This window comes from Apteryx rowi, unplaced genomic scaffold, assembly GCF_003343035.1.
Source record: "Apteryx rowi isolate R43461 unplaced genomic scaffold, aptRow1 scaffold_413, whole genome shotgun sequence".
NCBI lineage: Eukaryota > Metazoa > Chordata > Aves > Apterygiformes > Apterygidae > Apteryx > Apteryx rowi.
Genome location: NW_020450645.1, coordinates 242255 through 259184, shown reverse-complemented (window position 1 = coordinate 259184; position 16930 = coordinate 242255). Strand labels below are relative to the sequence as shown.

The 16930-nt window shown below is 43.1% G+C and overlaps 1 non-coding gene across 1 annotated transcript; it reads right to left on the bottom strand.

Moving 5' to 3' along the window:
* Nucleotides 1–16217: 16217 nt before the first annotated feature.
* TRNAL-CAG lies at nucleotides 16218–16300 on the bottom strand. Its single transcript has one exon. It is a non-coding gene; the product is annotated as a tRNA-Leu (tRNA).
* Nucleotides 16301–16930: the final 630 nt, after the last annotated feature.

Genomic DNA, 16930 nt, shown 5'->3' with positions numbered 1-16930 from the left:
CTGGGGCAACAAGGGAAGGCCCAGATCTCAGTGGAGGAACCGTTATTTTAAAAATACAAACAACAAAAGAAAAAAATACCAAATTACAAGAGCATCAGGGAGAAGGGCTTGAAATAAAAATGATTCAAGCTTAACTCACATCCAAAACGGAGTCTGAAAACAGGGAGCAAGAAATGTTGAGCAAATCAGATCTTACCACAGCAAGAATCAGGTACCAAAACTATTGTGAAAAGGTTTTCTCGAAGGTTTTCAAGAATGAGGGGAATGAAATTATAAAAAGTGAGGTTAAACCTTCAGTTTTAGATCTTACTTAAAGGATAGTATTTCCTGCAACATGAAGTCTAAAAACTCCCCTTTGGATCAATCTGGGGTTAGTTTGGAGGGAAAGTAAATCACCACTACCATTGCCAGAGCGGTACGGATGTCGGTCAGTAGGAGGGCTCCTATCCAAGTACATGCCAGATAGTTTGTAAGGTTAAAAGACATCCCAGACCAACATGGCTTATCTTCCTGATCTATATTTCCAGGCAGAAAATATAGATCTCTGAGTCCCAAATACTAGTCTGCTTTTTCTTTTCTAACCCCTTTTCTCTGACACTTTGCTTACGGCTTCCTGCACGTATATAACGCTAACACAATAACTCATTTTGACAGTGTGTTGGAAGATTATTTCCATACAGTTTAAAGCAAATGGTAGAGAACACAACTCTCATTTCAGCAGTCATTTGACAAGAGGAGAGATGTATTTGAGGACAGATGACTTCTTTTTTCCCCCCCAACAAGATTAGAGAGTGGATAGCTTCTTTTGCTGCTTCCAGTTACCCCAGCCATTTATCAAGGTAGGATAGCGGTTCAAACCTCATGACCAGAATTAGTTTCTTTTCTGATATCTCAAAGACTTCCATTCTGGTGTTAGAGCTGCACCAAAAGTGGAACCATTTATGTATAACTTGCACCCGGAGTTAGTTATAACAACACGCTTTTCCAAAGAATCTAGGATGTCAGGGCCGGAAAAGCAAAGAGCGAATGAAATAAACAGTTCTATTCTCCAGCTGACATTGCTGGAATGTATTTTTGCATACTGTCTATACATATAAAGAATTATTTTTACTGTCAGCTTGACTTTCTTCTAGCTTTTTATCTCAAAAGGAAAGGCAGATACTGTTCTAAAAAGAGAGAGACATGCACAGATTTATGACAGTCTGCTAAAAATCAAACTGACTCCAGCAACGTGCACAATTTAATCTGCAAGGAGGTATTCTCAAGGAAAAGTCTCTCCCCTCTTTGATCAGCAGCTGCAGGTGATGAATGCCCTGGCACTGCCTAATGCAGCAAGAAGCAGGCTCTTGGAGTCCATTTACCACGCAGCCAAGCAGAGCCAGCTCAAGGCTTTCCATCAGCATAGACAAAATTCAGTTTTGATGTCCAGGAATGAGAGACCAGGCACAAGCTGGAAGGGGAAAGGGAAGGATGTGGGCTGAAGAGCTGTGGGTCTAGAAGCTGCAGTGGCCGAGGCCGTTGCTGCACGAAGGGGCAGCCCTGCGCTCGCGCCACTCCAGCGCCGGCAGCAGCAGCCTGGCTTGCAGGGTTTTGGCGCAGCAAAAGCAAAGGCCATTTTATTGCCTCCTGCAGCCTCCTTACCCTGGCAGCTGCCTGCTGCTCTTATGCCTGTCACTGGCCCTGCCGACAGGCACAGGTGATGATGATGAAGCAGACGGATCTCAATACCCCTTGGAAGTCATTCATTTCCCAACGCCCTGCTTTATCAATGATATTTGTATGGCCATCCTTATGCATCTCCTAGGTGCCTTTAAATGCAACAGGACAGACCATGGAAGCAAGGATACCCTAAGAGTGAGTCGTAAGTGTATTGCACTGCAACCATTCATTCCTAAATATTTTACATTCTTACCTTTCAATAAACATTATCTATGTCTAAACGGTATTGTGCAACTTTATTAATAGCTAAAAATAAGCTGGAAAACCAGATATGCTTTCCAGTGATAAACTCCAGTGATGAAACCTTTATTCACAATTGTATGGCTGAAAAGAAAAATCCCATTTCAAGCTTATGCTTTTGGTATGACGCAAAACAAAATAATGATTTTTGTTTCATTTCAGCTTACATAAAACACAACTCTGGGTTGGTTTTCATTCAAAAATAATGAAAACGGAAGACTATTTTAAGACGAAGTAAGATGAAAATCATCAGTTCACTTCCAGATATTGATTTAAACAGAAAATTTGCAGGTAGCTTTTCCTGAAAGGAAACTCCAGCTTTTTATTCAAAGCCAACATTCTCCTGGGAAATTTTTCACTGCTACTGTGCCAGTAGCAGAACAAGCTACAGGACTTTGAAGCTCTGAAATCATCCCCAGTGGGGCCTCCAAATCTTTCACCTCCTCTAAACAAGACTCCCGCCTGAAAAAGAAAAAAAGTACTGAATACAAAACAGCAATATATAAATACAAAGGTGCGTTTCAGACAACTTTTCACCATGAACTGCTCTTAAGTAAAACCACATTTTTATGTGTTGTAAAGGAAGCAGGAAGCCTCTGCAACATTTAGAGCTTTAGGCAGGTGTATTTTGTCCATTTTGATGTAAGGTTGCATCTGAAGGTAGCAAAAGAGATGAAAATAAACAATCAGTGACCAAGGTTGAGATAACTTGTGTCCTTTTAACTAAACATGAACACAGAAATCAGGAAAGTAGATAACTTGGATACCCTTGAGAGATGCAGACTGGGAGCACTTTTATTTTTTTTGTAATTTAACAGCTTCCAACTAAACTGTAATTGCAAACATTTTTCCTGGAAAAAATTGCGTAAAGGAGCCCATCTAGATTTGTTGATTGAACTTTGGGCTTCATCCACCACCACTGAAACTTAGAAGAGCTTTGCCATTAATTTTCTCTGTGGGTTGAATCAAGCCCAAAGGTTCTCTGAAACACCTGTTTAAAGATGAAGAACTACCTGAAGGGCCATTATCGGCTTAATTTAGATACTGTGAATGGACACACATTTTACAAAAATAAACAGTGTCTCCCAAAACCCTACTTGAAACCCCCCCTGACTTTTGTACTTTTTCATGAGCTAAAATGAAAGCTGCCTGGAGAAGGGGGTAGGTGTGGAAATGACTCCAAATCTCCCTCCGACGTGACCAGAGGGCTGAAGCGTGTGTGACACTGATGAGAAAGACCAACTAATCTGCAGCAGGCAGGAGCCCCGGCTGTGGCGGGAGCCCCCGGCTGTACTGAAGCACCCCTCCTCCCATGAGGTTACCCTGTTTATGAGGGGACAGATGGTGAAATAGAAACAAGGGGACTCCTTCCAAGTCTCCTAGATTTCAAAGGCAGAAGGAGGCCCCCTAATCCTGCTCTCCATGGTACAGCAGGGCTTTCCCAGCAAGGGAGAGCATGAAAGGCAGCATCTGCAGGTAGTGAAGAAACGGCACGGGACTGGTTTCAGCTGCCTTGTGCTGCTTCTTCTACAGCAAAGACATCTCCACCTCAGCTAATCCCCTTAGGCTCCCCTTTATAGTCAAGGGCAGGGGAAAGAAGCACTTCTACAAAGCGATCCAGTTGACTAGTTTTAGAGATCTACTTCAGAAAAAGACAAAACCAACCACTGAGGTGGCTATTGTTCTTCACTGAATATACAGAGTCGAAGTGACCTGCTTAGATTGCAGGCACCTACATTGGCTCAGATGGACCATGCTTTAAAAGAACATATACAGTAAAGCAGCAGCATGTACAGTAAAACTTTTTGTTCCCCTCCTTTTAGTAAGGAGCACTGTCAACTACTGTGAGGATAACAATTTCCCCCCACCTAGTGGTGGGATTGCATTTTTTAAAATGTCCCTCCCATTTTAAGGGACTGTACTGAAAATAGTCCCACCATTCCAAGAGATGCCCAAAATCTAGGGCTGTGAGTATGGCAAGTCCCGCAGACTAGGTCTCAGAAACCGGAGTGAGTCCCTCAGCTCCCAGTCCTTTGCTCTAACATCCAGGCCACATTACTTCTGCTTTGCAAAAAGATTAAAGCATACAAAAAAATATATATCATATTAGTCATTACTTTCTTATTTAGAGATTGGCTACTACCAATTGCCTCTTCATGATTATGGCTTTGGATTATTTCTAGCTCCTTTAACTCCTAATGAGTTTTGTAACTCAATGGCAGGAACTGCCATTAACATGGGATATCTGCTTCATGGTCAACTTGCCTTTTAGCTGTTTCACAAATGCAAGTAAAAGATGCTTTATTTCTAGACTCGGAATAGCTTTTGAGGTGACGCAGCTGTGGGACAGATTCCCAGCAACATTCAGCTCAGCATCATGGTTAGATGTTTCTAAACTAGTCCTTGTCTTTACTATACATGTTAAAATCCCACCTTGTTCCTAAAGGACAAGAGTAATTTGTGTTTTAATATAGGCTATAGACTGTTGAGCACTCTAGTGTAAAAGGAGGGCGCATCCTGCTTGATTTTCGGGATGTTCTTAGTGATTTGTCAAACTGGAGCTTTCAGAAGAAGTTGTTTGTTACTAAAAGAAGAAAAAGTTCCCAATGTTAATTTCCTAAGCATATGTGCCTGCCATATATACCCTTTCTATACTGGCTCTATGCTCCATACACTTTCGTTCTGGCTATTAAACGCCAATTGATTCAAGTACATTTAACCATCTGTGGCCCTAGGCGAAGTTCTCTCAGGTCATTAGTTTGAACTGAAATAGGCTTGAAAGACCAAGCACAGACAACTGAGAATTCACAGAGCACAGATACAAAAAATGCGTCTCCTGCAGACCATAAGCAATATATGGAAAAGCCTATTACAAGGCTGAATATCTAAAGCTAAAGATAATGCAGATTTCAGACAATTCATTGTGGGAGGCCTGATGAGCCAAAAAGATATTTTTAATTACGGGTCTTTCCTTCTTAGCTCCCCACAGTGCTTGGTACATTACTATAAACAGATATGCTCAAAGCTAACTGCTTAGCTTCCCAGTGGGTACGCACCAAGAGTTAAGTTGCAATACACCATATAGCTAAGGATTTTCAAGATGCAGTCAGATAAATAGACATCTAGCCTAATAATATTTTAGCCAGTCAAAATACAATTCAGGTCTTCTCCAGCAAAGCTGTATAATTCTTGCTGCCAGTTTTGCAGCCATTGTATGTTCACTCTACTAACTCTTTTCCCCTTTCCTGTTCCTTGCCTAAAAAGGATCTTTGCAAACAAGTACAATTGGCCCCTAAATTTATCCTCTCTCACTGACTCGAGATCCAACCTGGACATAGGTTTTCTAGCTCTCCTATTTGCATATTCTTCTGCTGCTCTCCTGCTCGCTGAGCAGGTCCTGGGGAGCTAGTAGGAGAAAGGGTTTTTCCATGAAAATTAAATCACAGTTTTCTGTCCTTTCTTAGCCTCATGTGAAAGAAGATTCCAACACTTTATGCAATATAGAAACAAACTATTTATGTGGCAGGACAGAAAAGGTACTGTTGTATCATAATTGATGCTGTTGTTTTTTTTAAATCTGGTATCCAATTCCTTTCATACTCTTTGGCTTTTCACCCAATGGCATGATTCCATTCCCTCAACTTCTGTGCTGACAGACTTTTATTTATCTAGTTTCATAATAAATAGATGCAAAAGAAATCTCTGATCCTGTGCACAAAATTGCCTTTGCCAGAAGTTAAATTCAAAATCAGAGCAAACAAAGAGGCAGCTGCTCCCTTGCTTCCTATGCCAACAATAATAACTAGTTACAACGAAACTAAATCTACCTGAAACAGAAGCAGAAGGCACCAGACCCTCAGCCTAAAAGAGTCAGTGGAACTGAAAGCATTACATTAGCTGGCAAGTTTTGTTTCACCCTCACCTTGAATTACTGTCCTTTTATCCCCAAGACCTGGGAATCTACTACAGAAATAAGGGCTTACAAGTGCCTGTACCAACATCCGCCTGAAGTCTCACCTTCCCACAAATTACAGTTAGCAACTGAGCCATCACACATTCCCTCTGTATGGCTCAAAGCCAGCAGGATGCAGTGAAGACCCAACTCTCACATATTCCTCCATGCCTCCTTTGGAGAGTTTATTGTAGCTTTGCTCTTTAACTAAAAACAAAAGTCTGCAGCAACAAGCAAAAGCCTTGCATTTGTCACAGACCTAACGGGCATCAGAGGCGGGAAAAGTTAGTGAAAGAAAAGGCCAAGGGCATGCAGAGAGGTCACCACTGTAGCAATCTCCACGCTACAGTTGGCAGGATCATATAAAACTGTCCTTAAAAGGCACATCTGAATTTCTCCCGCATGGATTTTCAATGCCCCTTTCAGTGCAAAGCCATTTCTTTTAGCTGAACTATCAGCCCAAAATTATTCTAATTTCAGCTTACAGCTTGGCTTTGATGGGATGCACTTTGGGGACTAGCAGCCTGTCTGCAACGTGGTAAATACCACAGAGCACCAGGCACCACAGATCTGGCACAGGCTCCTGCGAATGTGTTGCCAGGTAAACATGTGTGCATACATTCATTGGCAAGTAACTGGATTTAACTTGAACAGGCAAGAATTATTTATTTATTTTTCGATTAAAAATGAAATTTTGCAGGCATCCTCAGTTATGCTTGGATCTTCCTGCACAAAGAAATGGAGAGAAACACTAAGTTTTCCAGTCACCAGCAATTAATTTGCTACTTGCTTAGCCTGAAGCTTCAGGGACAAGGTGGCGCCAGGTAGCACTTTAGCATTGCCAGTGCCATGCTTGGCTTTTAGACTGTGCTCTGGATACTCTGCAATTAACTGCAAAAGAGATGTCTCTACACCAGAGGGATGGCATAGACAGACCACTGTCCAAGCCCAATGAGATGTAGCTGTCCTGGGAGGGAGCACAGCCATACCCAATTCAGCACAGAAAGAAGCTCTGCAAGAAGGAGGAGTCAAAAAGGGTGTTTGGGGCCAAAAAGACTGCAGGGAACCCAAGAATCATCATAGGATCCAGAAACTGGGATCTTAATTAAGCATCCAGATACTACTAAAACTCACTGCCTGAATTATTTGCTCTCTAATGCTCAAAGCCAGACAAGAGGTACACCAACCGTTACAGAAGTTGAACCTTAACTTCTGCAGACCCCCGTGTTTCAGAGACTAACCTCTGGAGCATTTGGGGTGCTTCCCTATGCTGAGGAAAGAGTGAGCATGATTTGGAGTCAATGCTTGGTGATGTCTCCATGGGCTTTGACTATAAAGGCCTCACCCCAAGCCGCTGTTTCAAAACTACAGAGACTAGTTGAAAGGGAAGGAAATGGAACCAGTATAAATATTCTCCACTCCAACCTTTCAGATAACCCATGGTTATGGTTAAGTCTCCTCAAAGCACAGGATACTTATTACCTCAGGAGAGCCCTATGACACCATTCTTTTCTCCATGTTCCTCCTCCTCTGCAGACAAAAGTATTACTAAGCACACAATGCAGCTGGCAGCAAAGCCCACTCTCTTCTTCACTAACTCGCAGCATGCTCACGAACTCCCTTGCCCACAAAGCCTTTCCCACCTATGTGCTTCACACAAACCCTGCCCCACACACTCTGTCCCTTCACTTGGCTAACATTTCCCCTCCAAGCATGCGGCATCACAGACGTATTTTCCCCCACCTATTTCTTCCCTTACCACATATTTCACACAATGAAGAAACAACATTTCCTGGCCACAAGACTGCTGTGTTCTTTAACAAGCCGTGCTTTCACTTGTGAAACCCAGACAACTCTTCTTAGGCCATTTCTGTCACAGAAACAAATCCCTGCAAACATTTATAGCCAGTCCACACCAAGCTCCTGCCTTTGGGTTGCAGCTTTATGATTTTAGAAAACAAGAAGGTGGCCACACTTCGAGTGAACTGTAGTGATGAAACTAAAATCCTCCACTGATCAGCAGAAAAGGTATGAGGCAGAAGTAGCAATAGAAACAGATCTGGAACTTGACTTGGAGGAACCATTCCCTAAATTAAAAATATAAGTCTCCATGAAAAGATGAGGCCCATGAGAGGGCAGAAATAACTAGGGTTCTTCTACCATAATTGTCTGTGGCGCCCAGGACAAGGGCCAAGGATAGCTAGCTCTGTCCCTGGGGGCTATAACCCATAGCAGGGTTGCTCCCCTTGCCTTGCCAATGGGAAATGGAAGAGGAAGGCAGGAGTGACCTTATGCTGTAAATCTATAATGGAGGTGGACCTTCAGACCGGCCACCACAACTCAGACATCCACTACGGTCCTTCGATGTGTGCCCATCCATTCAGATCTGACTGATAACACCAATTCTTTTCACATTGGCCACCATAAAACAAGCTGTGACTATCAGACATTGTCACCCAATGTGAAATTTAGAGGAAAGACTAAGCAATGAAGGATTTTGTTGGCAACTCCTAAGCCAAACAGTTTCCTCTAACAAACCCCTCTTGGCCAAAGGATCTGTGCAAGTTCATACAACAACATAAAACATGTTATGCCCAAAATAACATGTAGGTGCATAAATCACTGAGATACTGGATGTGAATTCTACTCCATAGGAGATAAAATTTCACTTAGAAATGAATAAATCACTGGAACCTCAAAAAAAGTGAAATGTCACACTAACTTTTTGTCTCAATGGATATTTCATTCCTGACCAGTTAGAAAAAAAAAAAAAAAGCTGAATTTTTCTCACAATTTTCATAGTAAGATCAGAAATAAAACTTCTTCCTTTAAAGACTCACTTCAGCTAACAAAGTGATGGAAACACAATATAGGTCTGTAAAATATATGGGTATTGGCCGAGAAATCAATAATAACCTTTCAGGTCATTTGTAAAGGGAGAATCTAAATAGCCTTTACAAATCAAGTTTCAGGCTCAGGGAGAATGTGGACAGCAGCAAGTTTCCTCTTAACCACCTCGGAATAAACTGTTCTGAAAATAAGACTTCTTAGAAGACTTTGTGATAGTCAGCCCAAGAGTTTTGACAATTTCAGTGCAAACCAGCAAGTTTGGCTACCTTCAAAACCCTTAGACAAACAGCAGAAGTCACGATAGCAACTCCTTCCCATTAGCCCTCTTGCACAATATCTTGTAAATTCTGTATCTCTCTAATTTCCCTAAAACTTTTTGAAAATGCAAGGGGGCACAAGAGGTTTTAAGGGAAACCACATGCTCCTTGACTTTATTACATCTTCCCCAACAGATGTAGCCAAAACCATTTCTACATGTCCTAGTAGATGTTGGCTCCCGACTAACGAATTACAGAGCTAGTATCATGGAGCAGAGACGCACATGTAGGAGGCTCTCGCAAGAGCCAGCTGCAGCCAGCTGCAGGGCTGTGCAGAAGCTCAGGCTTATAAAAATTCTGTTGTGTAAGACAGTGAATGAAACAAAACATCGGGATCCTGAATGATACCAAACATCATTGTCTGCATTATCAAAAGATACTCCATCACTCCAGAATTTATTTCTGTCTATGCTCCAGCAGAACCTCAGCAGATTGATCTTTAGACATGGCATAAAGTCTTTCCTCTCTCCTGCACTGCTTGCCTGAAAAAAGGGTAGGCTTAATTTTGCTTTTGATTTCTGCTAGGGGATGAAAATCGCTCAACAGCACCTGAACATCATCTTTAGGAGACTTCATATATATACACAAATATATATGCTGTAAGATTTTGGTTCCTATACAAAATAGGCCTATTGCAGCAAGGCAAGCCTCCTGAATGCTGCCCCGCTGGTAGCTGTTAAATGAGTTTTATACTCCCCGAAGAGGATGGAGAAGCTTGTGTAGTCCATACACTAGCAGAATTCAGACCTATGGATCCAAACAGCCTCAAGGAGCAATAGGGCATACTGTTTTGCAGATAACCTTAGGCATTGCCTAAAAACTCACTGTAAAAATACCCAGTAAAAATGCCTCTATCATTACTATCTCTGCTGTAATAGCACCAGTGAAAAAAATTACACTTCCAATTCTTCCTGTTGTGGAGTGAGACAGTTCATTTTCCATTTGTATACATTAGCAGCACTCTCCTCTGGGCCTGCCAACAGGACAGTAATTATACAATGCAAGCTGTGGGATATGTTATATCCTACAGATATGACAGATTGGGTTTAAAATCAAAGTCCTGGTTGAAGCAGACATATGGTTTTCAGTAAAACAGGAATTAGACCAGCTGTGTCGAGACTCCTGTTTTCCTTTCTCCCAAAACATAACCTTCACACAACACAATTCTAGCTAAAGAAAGAAAAATGACTAAATGATCTTTTTAAATACAAGTCATTCATTTGGTCATAAGACATTAGGATAGCCTCAGAGGTACTGGGCTGGAATGACACAGGTTGCACAGTAAGGAGGAGAGAATGAAATCTAGATCATTTGACTGCATTAGTATCTTGAAAATTGCTAAACAAGCCGATGATCCACAGCAGCTGCAGGATGGTATATAACACTTCATTGGCCAGCCAAGTTACTATCGCACTTGGGCATTCCCGCAGCAAAGTACAGCGTAGTGCAGGGCAGTATCAACCCGTACCAGCAAATGGAGCACCACTGGTGGTCTTATTGACTCGAAGGCAATGATGCATAATTGTAAGATACCACATGACTGGAACCCATTAAATTTTATTGTAACTTCCAAGATCCTCAGCAGAAAGTGTACAATGAACTCCTTTTCATGCTCACAGGCACTCTTATGGTTCTTTACCTCCACTTGCATGAATTAGCCACACAGGCTGCTGTAAACATGTTTGCTGCAAGTGCAGAGTACAGACTGCAAATCAATGAATGCTGATACTATTACATTTTTCAACAATTAAATGTTCTTTTCATAAAACGGCAGCAGTCACTCAGAATTCAATTTCAATTGAACTTCAATTGTACTTTGGAAGAGGCACACAGGAGAGCATTGGGATGTCTTTTCTCTTTTTACTTAACAGTTGTTTCCCAACACAAGAAATGATAAAAAAGGAAACAAAAAGCAGGCTTTTAAAGAGCATGAGCCAAGTCTTTGGCTAGTAAAAGCTGACTGGCTTCAAATCCCATTTTTCATCATTTGAGGAGCTAATCATATTCTTTGCTTTGTTTCCTCGGACAAATGAGTACCTATCTCAGCCTTGGCTGATGGGAGTGTGAAGGGTGCAATGTATCCCTGTGGTCGCTTTACAGAAGACATGCAGTTTGCAAACTAACGTGGCAGAGGCACATACAAGAGCTCCACCTTTGGGAAAACAAATTATTTTCTTTCTCCTCCGCTCCCCCCGAAAGAAAACAATTAAATACATCAGGCCAGGATGTGTCTTAGGAACTAGATGGATACAAGGCCAGTACTAAGAACTATAGTCATGAGTGGTGCCCCTCTCTGAAAGTGCTCACTGCCCAACAGCTCCCACAGTCCCTTCTGGGAACAGCCAAGCATGAGATTCTTCTCAAAATCTGCCCTAGTGTGTTTTGCACAGCTTTGAGGAAAAAGCACCTGAGCTCCCAGACAGACCACTGGATGAAAGCAAAATTTTGAGATGTTACTAGGCATTTCAAATTCCCAGTCAGCACTGACTTGCACCACTCTGTCAAAGACAACATATACCTGTAGCTCCAGACTGAAAGCAAAAAGATCTGCCACTTTCACCTTGGTATTCTACATTAACAGACCCCAGTTCTACAATGGGAAAAACATGAGCTTCCTCCAGTAGCTCTTCATGGGACCTTATGAAATGATTGGCTTCAGTTTTATTCCTGTGAGCCCACACTATGTCGTAGTGATGGCAGCTGGCCCCATAATGGACTTAGCACAAGATGGCCAGACCCTGATGACTGAACTGTTTTCCCACGCCCAGGTGTTACACGTAAGGCACAGTTGGGTGACTGGGAATTTATCTTGCCTCTTCTTTTGCTGCTACTGCATGCAAGGAGGAGAACCTCACCTCTAGAGTGTTCAAACAACACTTTCCCAGTACAGTAATACTTGCAAAACAGATGGAAATCCATCAGACTGGCAAAGTGAGGGAGAAAAAAGAGCTGTGCAGGCTGGTGTTATAATGGTTCCCAAAGAATTATTGCTCCAGGAAAAAGTGTTTGGGTTGTAACCTGGCACTGAACTGGTAAATCATGGAGTAAGCTATCTATAACTGTGTCATTCAATCACCTTATGAAAAGATTTATTGTCCACCCTGTGTGTTTGTAAGGCAATAATTATACTTGTTTTGAGAAAGCCTGTATTTCCTAGTTTTATGGGTTTAAAACATTCACTATAAACATTAAAAGTGTTATGCAACATGTAAATGCAATGTTTGCCCTTGGTTCTCCTTTTAGTTTCTGGTACACCCTATACTCCTTACCTTAAGAGATCAGAGTACTTCTCATATGCTCTGCTGTGCCTCGTTCCTGGGGAAGCCAATGTGGTAGCCCAAAACTCGCTCTTGTTGGGACTGCGGAGTTTTCCAGACCCTTTTAAAAATCTACCTCTCACATTTGATTTTTAGACTTTTTGAAAGTTGTATACGAGCAAACTTTGTCCTGTTGAATGAATTGTTGTCCAACTAGGCACAGAATTTCACAGATTCAGCATTTAACAAAGTGTCAGTTCTTTTTTTTGTTTGTTTGTTTTTTAAAGAACTGAGTATTACCTGAGAGCTTACTGATATGACAAGGCACTGTACTGCATATCATTATAATTTTTACATAGAAATATAATTTATTTCCTCATTGGATCAGAACTACAACCCAGTCTGGTATCCTGTTCCCCTGGCAGTAGCCAGTACTAATGCTTCAAGAAGAGATAAAATGCTCTGTAAGAAAACAATAGCCATGTCCATAACATTTTCTTCCTCACCTCAGAGAGGAGTTATCTTATGCCTCTGAAGAATATGGATGGAATAACCTTCTAGAGTATTTATCTCATAACAGGTAATTTGAGGTGCTTTTAATATCTTCTTGTAATATCTGCAATAGCCTCTACCCTAACCATCTGCCTCCAGAGCAGATTGCAAATTCAGAGCCCAGGCAGGTGCAGAGAAACTTGGATTACTCTTGGCAGTAGCCATTACGGAAGCCTTATCCGTGTTAAATTTCATCTGTCACTGCGCTGCCAAGATGTTTAATTCCTCCTAGAGTATTTAAACAAACCTTAACAGATTTCACAGGCTGAAACAAATTGCCATGATCAGCAAAATTCTCCAGGTCACTGTCTCTTCCCTTCTCCACACAGCTAATGAGGATACAGAGTACCACTGACCAGACCCACTTCACCCCCAGAGTCAACAGGCAGTGTGATGCAGAAGGACGCAAAACAGAAAAAAGGAAAGATCAGAAGTATCCCTCCATGTTTTGTAGCCTGCTGGCTTTGTTGTGGAGGGTTGCAAAAGCACTGGATAACTAATTTGGCTAACTGGATGGAGAGAAGTTAAGAGGAATTAACGTGCACAAAGAATGGGTGTTAATGCGTATGAGGTTGAAAGCGTCCAGATAATCTGGCCCTGTATCAGAAAGTCATTTGTCTGCAAGACCTAGGATCACCTTCTTGGTCCATTGTCAAATAGACACGGACACCATGTTAGCAAAAAGCTGTTATAATGTCATTCTGGATGGGGGTTTTCCTAGCACTGAACGTATCACATAGTTGAACAGAAGCATCTCAAGAGGTAAACGTAAACAGCAAGTGCTCCAGGAAGCCATGATTTTCCCAGACATGTAATTTAAGTGGTGGAGCCACAGTTATTTTTCAGGCATCGTTCTCCATTTTGTCATGATGGGAGCATGCTCATCAATACAATAAGTCTTTGGCTAGTGATGCCTGTACTCAGACACGGAAAAGAAAGATTATCTATAGGGGACTTGCTGGATTGAATGGAGCCACCCAGGAGAAGGGACAGAAAGGGGCCTGGAGTGGCTCCTTTCTTCCCCTCCTCTCCCTGGCCCTTCATCCTCCCCCTCTCATTCGCTCTCATATCTCAGTTCTGCATCTCAAACCAGAGGTCTGATGAGTCCTTTTTACTGCGTGCGGATTAGCTGTGGTTTTACCATCCACTGTGTGCTTTGCAACCCGCAGTGCTTTACAATTTGGGGCCAAGACCTCAGTACAGAGGCAAAGCACACTGCAGTGAAAGCAAAAAAGTAGCCGTTTCCATGAAACAGTGAAAGCCTCTATGTTGAGAAAGAAAAGTAGGCAAACACATCCTTTTCCTTAGTTTCCACAAGCTGTTTCCATTAACAATGAACTTCATCTCTTCCAGGTGATCTCATATCCTTGCAAAGCAAAGGTCCACCTATGTGGATCCCATACATGTACCCAGGAACGGGACTGAGCTCTCTGCTGCTCAGAGTGCCCCAGCTTTCCAATCTGTGTTTCCCAGGTGAATGGCACCCAGGTGTGCAGGCAAGTAGCCTGGTCTGTGGGTCACGTTTGAAACAACCCTTCCTCAGAGAGGCTGCAAAAATGAAAGTTTCACATTAGAACAATGGGGAAATGCTCATCTCCCACCAAGCACAACAAGCCCTGAACTCTGACCCATCAGCACCCGTCACCAAGAACTGAAGCCTTCAGAACAGCCTTTTGCCAGATCTGATCAGCAAGTTATATTTGTCACAGCCCCATCATCATGCCGGCTACAGCAGCCTAGTGTTATTTTAGCACAGAATTTTAACACTTCCCCTTATCTGATCCAACATCTCCGTTGCTTTACTATGTTGAGGGATGCCCTGTCACTTCCTCAGCTCAGTAGTTAATCATGCACCAGCAACTTAAGCAAGAGAAAGCTCCGCAGTCACATACATAGTTTTTCCTGAAAACCTAGCTGTCATGAGTAAACCTACCCAGAAAACCCTGCTCTGATAAATGAGACCTTGACAGCTCTGCCCTACTCTAATGGTTTAGCTATGCACTGAAAAACAAAGCAGCAGAGATGAACTTTGTTATGCAACTGGTGCCAACTACACACCCTTGTAATCCCCTCGAGGAGGGAAGCTAGAAGGTGACAGTGACCCAGATAACAAACACCAATTGGCTTTAGACAGGTGGAAACTCACAGAGATTGGCCTGGTGCTACATGACTAGCAAGATGGTGCTTGTCATGTAGCACTGACAGCAAAAAAAGCAATACAAAGTGAAAACAGTAGCCTCTTGGAGGAACTCTATACACAGATGCCTGCCGCCATGTATAAGTCTGAGCCCAGGCTGGACCCGCCACGTGCAGGGGCCGGGCCACCAGCCAGGCCTCAGGCATATTGAGCAGTCGGACTGAGTTTCCTCTGCTCCTGGGTCCATAGTGCCAGCCTAAACTGGACAGAGCAGCTGGGGTCTTGGCTGATGGGAGTGTGAAGGGTGCAAGTGTCTTAAAATAGACATCTTAGACTACAAGTGCCTGAGTGGTCCATTGTTCTAGTGGCTCCTGAGGCCACCCGATCCCATATCACCTCATGACACCTCACCCATATGTGGGCTTGTCACACAGAGCAAATTCTCCTATGCTGTGGTCCTACCACAGCATCCTTGCCAACAGATCACAGAATCACAGAATGGTTGAGGTTGGAAGGGACCTCCAGAGATCATCTAGTCCAACCCCCTTGGCTCAAGAAGGGTCACCTAGAACACGTTGCCTGGGACCCTGTCCAGATGGCTTTTGAATATCTCCACAGACGGAGACTCCGCAACTTCTCTGGACAACCTGTTCCAGTGCTCTGTTACCCTCACAGTATAGTTTTTCCTTATTTTCAGACAGAGCTTCCTGTGTTTCAGTTTGTGCCCATTGTTTCTCATCCTGTCACTGGGCACCACTGAGAAGAGTCTTGCCCAATCCTCTTTACACCCTCCCTTCAGATATTTACACACATTGATAAGATCCTCCCTCAGTCTTCTCTTCTCTAGGCTGAACAGTCCCAGCTGTTTCAGCTTTTCCTCATATGACAGATGCTCCAGTCTCTTAATCATCTTAGTAGCCCTTCACTGGACAGCTCCAGATCTCTCTTATACTGGGGAGCCCAGAACTGGACACAGCACTCCAGATGTGGCCTCACCAGGGCTGAGTAGAGGGACAGGATCACCTCCCTGGACCTGCTGGCAACACTCTTCCTAATGCAGCCCAGGATACCATTGGCCTTCTTGGCCATGAGGGCACATTGCTGGCTCATGGTCAACTTGGTGTCCACCAGGACCTCCCAGGTCCTTCCCCACAGAGCTGCTTTCCAGCAGGTCAGCCCCAGCAAAACAAAGGTGTCAGGAGTGGGATTTGAACCCACGCCTCCAGGGGAGACTGCGACCTGAACGCAGCGCCTTAGACCGCTCGGCCATCCTGACTGATAGTGACACTGCTGCTCTCAGCATCATGACATTAACTGGTACCCAATTTTTCATTATGTGTTCTCATTTCACTGTCCATAGCCATAGCGAAGCCCTTCAAAACCTCTCGAGAGCCTTCAGTTAAGTCCCCACTGTCACACAGGACAAGGCGCAACACCAACACTTGAGGCCAGACTTACCTCAACCACCCCAAGTGGGCAACAACATGATTGTTCTCGGCCACTGGGGGCTACAAGATACAAGACATATCTGCAGAGCAAGAGGGAAGCTACAGGTTAGGCTCAGGCAGACCACTTTTGTGACAGACACCCTCCTCGCTGTTCTGCAACAACAGGCTGCTCACCCAGGGCTACAGGCTGGTTAAACAAGAATGACATGTAGGATATTTCCTAGCAGTAAAGGCCAGTTAAGTGAAGTAAATAATCTTCAATGACCTGATGTGGTGCGATTGCCCTAGATTTCCTTACTTTGTTGGTTTTCAAGCTGCTCTTAATCTTTGGACATATAATTCCCTTCAAAACAGTTATGTTCTGTCCTTGATCATATGAGATCCCATTACCACACTTTCCCCCAAAATCATCTCCATCCCACTGTTTTTTCCTGTCATGACCAGAGACGCATTTCGTT